The following is a 4,300-nucleotide window of genomic DNA, read 5'->3' as shown; positions in this document are numbered from 1 at the left end:
AAATGCGCAAGAAAAGTTGGTGGACCTGCTGTCCCAGCATTTTAATAAATAATTCCACTTTTCGACTTCTTGGCTTTGCTAGTGGTCCATCTGTTGGTGAAAGTGCATGGCAACTGCAGCTCGAATGTTTTTTCCAGTTGCGACGAGTGCATCCGTAGTGTGTTGACTACTGAAATATTGTGTCGTACAGCTGCGCCTCACCGATCCACTGCTGCGATATATACAGCATCACCAAAGTGTTCGCAAATATTATTCAGTACACAGCATGCCCTTATTATAAGCGGCACATTGCTGATGTCACATTCCATTCTCTTCATTATAAACCTGCAACGGGCTTTAAGCCGCCCAAATGGATTTTCTACTATTCTGCGAGATTTTGATAGCTGATAGTTGAAATGCTTTTGCTCTTCAGAGCTGCTTGTGCTCGCAAATGGCTTAATAAGGTTCGGCGTGAGGAGAATGCCTGATCACAAAGTATCAGTGGGGGCACAGCAACGCCGCTTATCAGGGTGGTTGGGTGCCTGAATGTGGGCCCCGAAACAAGGCGAGACAGGCTTGATTGGTGGTAGACATGTGCATCGTGGCATCTTCCAGGTGATCCAACGTTTGTGTACCGGAACACGTAACAGTGGTCCACCAGTGCGAGCAGTATCACGCTGTGCCTGTAAGAAAAAGCAAAATCACTGTTAAAGGTAAAGTCCATGACAAAGAAACTGGATAGTTTTATGCTGTAAGCACACATAGCAAAAGAATGCATTTTAAGTAACGAAGCAACAGCATCAGATAGCAAGTAATATATTTTTAGGAGTATGCTGAACAAAGTACAGTTATCGAGAACATGTGGGATACCTATATGCAATGTAGCCTGGATAAAGCAAAACTTTTTAGGAGCTCTTGCATCACACCATGTCATAGCTGTTTCATTTCTGTGAGGACACTGTTGGGTAAAAATGCATAGTAAGCACTGAATAGTATGACATTCCTGGTACTTCATTTTTTTGTATGTGGGTGTTCTCAAATTTACCTTGGTGCCACAATAGCTTGCAATACAACGAATACACAGCGCAATGATGCACTCAACTAATTACTCAACCTGTGTTCATCATATTTGCACGTTCATTATCCTGATGATGAATGTAGTGTTTTGTGACGCAAGGGCCAAGTATGGCCAAAGAGCGCCAGTTTATTATCCTGACCATCAAGGTGAATCTTAGTTGTACTGGCTAGTTGCTAAGTAAGGTGCAGTCCACAGTTAAATGCCGCTAGCGCTCATGCCCTTTTAAAATGCATCACAAAGGTCCAATTGTCACTGTCAAGCACAGAACTGATCACCGTAACCAAACATAAACCAGAATCTCGTTGTCATTGACTCAACCGATCACGATAGTCCAACAAAAACCAGTGTACAAGGACGGGTCATGATAGCAAAGTTTGGAATGCTGTACGCTCCACAATACCTAATTAATAGCACTTGTAAACAGTTGTGTACTTTTAAAGAGAAACTGAGACTTCCACCCAAATGTAGCACTTTGCTACAATGGAAACCCAACCGGGTTCCTCGAAAGAAAGCCTCGCAGTTGAAGAAAAATTCGTCCTGGTCCGGGACTAGAACCCGGGAGCACCGCCTTTCCGGGGCAGCCGCTCTACAATCTGAGCTAACCAGGCGGCTGGCAGATGGCAGGGCGAAGTCGAATTTGTCGACAACTTCGAAGCAAAGGCAAGTGTATGACGTAATAGTTCAGCGGAAATCCGCTAGGTGGAGATAAGTAATTAAAGAGAAACTGAGACTTCCACCCAAATGTAGCAATTTGCTACAATGGAAACCCAACCGGCTTCCTCGAAAGAAAGCCTCGCAGTTGAAGAAAAATTCGTCCTGGTCTGGGACTCCCGGACCAGTCCTGGTCCTGGTTCCTCGTCCCGGACCAGGCCGCCTGGTTAGCTCAGATGGTAGAGCGGCTGCTCCGGAAAGGCGGTGGTCCCGGGTTTGAGTCCCGGACCAGGACGAATTTTTCTTCAACTGCGAGGCTTTCTTTCGAGGAACCCGGTTGGGTTTCCATTGTAGCAAATCGCTACATTTGGGTGGAAGTCTCAGTTTCTCTTTAATTACTTATCTCCATCTAGCGGATTTACGCTGAACTATTACGTCAGTAATGTACCTTTGCATGATGATTGCAGGCTACGTCAAGTTGTTCTGTCTCTTTTTTTACGCGAATGATATTTAGTGTAGTTTCATTGCCTTTAAGCCATCCGGCATGCCTGGTTACAACAATGTATTTAGCTTACATTTGAAAGCACTAGTGTCATAACCTGCATCTTAACTCATTTCTGCAACGTCACATTGCCATGTAGTAGGCATGTGTCAGGAAGAAAGCTGCCTAGCTTGGAAGAATTTTTTTTCTTTCGGCAAGATTCACAAAACTACATTTCTGTGCCTTAATGTCGTATCTTATCCCGCTTCAATCAATCGCCTTTTGCTGCCCTATTTGTAGTAACACTCACCCTTCATTTCACGCACTTACCAGCCTTTGTAGTTATAACAGTCGCTGGCGTGTTCCTTTGGTGGAGAAACCGGAAAATGGCATCCGTCCAGAGCGCCGACACCTTGCGGGAATCCGGTGGAAGCATAGAATTTTCCGATGTGGTTCTCCATGTCATTTCCAGTTACCATCTTGACCCACTCATGTTCCAATGATGCCACCACGGTTTCGCAGAACTCGCGATAAATGATGTTGACCGTGGATCTGCCCATGTCAAATAAGTGGGCGACTGTCCTGTCCTCGGCAGATGAACACAGCTTATAAAGGGCAACAGCGACCCTCTTCTCCACTGGAACGGCTTCGCGCATGTTCGTAGTCTGGCGTTCCATCGTGGGTCGGCAAACGTCGACTAAATATTTCAATGTGATTTGAGACACGCGAAATGATTGGCGGAAATTCTGGTCCCCAAGGTTTGGCAGCGTATTCTCAAACCACCGTCCATGACGAGGATAGGCCCAGATTTCCCTTGGAGCGCGGCTAGACGACGATGCCAGCGCAGTCAGCTTGGCGTTGTTCGCAATAATTTGGCGCTTGATAGCGCGCACTTTCGCTGCCGAGGCTTCCATTTCCGCTTCAATGTCAGTTATTGTGGCCATGGCGAGCGCCACCTTCTTTTCCACGTCTTCGTCACACATCTGCAAGCAGTTGATCTCACCGCGAGCACAGCACAAGATCACAACTCGAAGCGCGCACCGGTGAAACAACGTGACCAATGCGCCCATGCACGAATGCGAGAGCGCAATGTGGCCAGCATCGCTTTCAACTTCGCTATGCTTGAAATGCAAAAGTCTTGCGGTAAAATACCGTAAACTTTCTCGCTGTGATTTTATTAGAATACATACTGCGTTAAAAAAAACTACTTATACTTTACTTAAAGGCGACTATATACGTGAAAAGTTGCACGGGGAAGTAAGCACACCAGCGCCGTTTCTGTCCCATACGGCGCCCGTCGAAAGCTCGCACTGTGCCGTGTAGCACCGCCGCAACTCCATTGCCATAAATCTCCATTAGGGAGTTTCATCTTCAACGGAGTTCGCGGGTGCCCGTGTGACAGCGGTATTAGACGATCGCATTGCTTTGGAGCAATCGCGGCGCACCCAGCCGCATGCTGTCACCTGCCTATTCATTTTGCTAGATTCCTGGCGTTTCAAAAGCAAGAGCTGCACAAGAGTTATGAGTTGCTGAAAACGTTTTGAACACTTTTCTTTTGGTTAAGAATTTAGTACAAGAAACGCATGTGCACGCGCATGTTGGATTCTGCGGAATTTGACTAATTGAGCACGTAGGCATTTGAGAACTGTGTGCCACCTAGCTTACTAGCTAACAATGACATAATAGACAGTAGTGCTTAAGCAACCAGTTTTTACCAACACATTCTTAAAGTGGGCGGAGGGAGTGGGGCGGGGGAGGTCTCGTCAAAACATACCGTGAGACGGAGGGGGACTCTCGGCACAAGTCTTTGTCAGCTTTGAAGACCCAACATGTGTCGGAGGGAACGGGTGGGGTTAGGGGAGGGCCCCTTCTGGATCCGCCACTGGTTTGTAGTGCTGTTGGATGCGCTCTCTCTTCGTAAAACTGTATGTTTGTGAATGTAGTAAAGATAAAATAAAACACCCTTACACCCTCGGCCAATTTTCTTAGTCTGTACACCCTTATGGTGAGTGTAAGGGAGCTGTGACATCTAGAACTACCCTATGCTTCGAAAATCGACATGATGATGGGATGTTTCTTGAATCATAACACCCTTGAAGGGTGTTATGATT

Source organism: Dermacentor silvarum, chromosome 5 (genome assembly GCF_013339745.2).
Source record: "Dermacentor silvarum isolate Dsil-2018 chromosome 5, BIME_Dsil_1.4, whole genome shotgun sequence".
NCBI classification, from domain to species: domain Eukaryota; kingdom Metazoa; phylum Arthropoda; class Arachnida; order Ixodida; family Ixodidae; genus Dermacentor; species Dermacentor silvarum.
Note: the sequence above shows the minus strand (reverse complement) of the source record.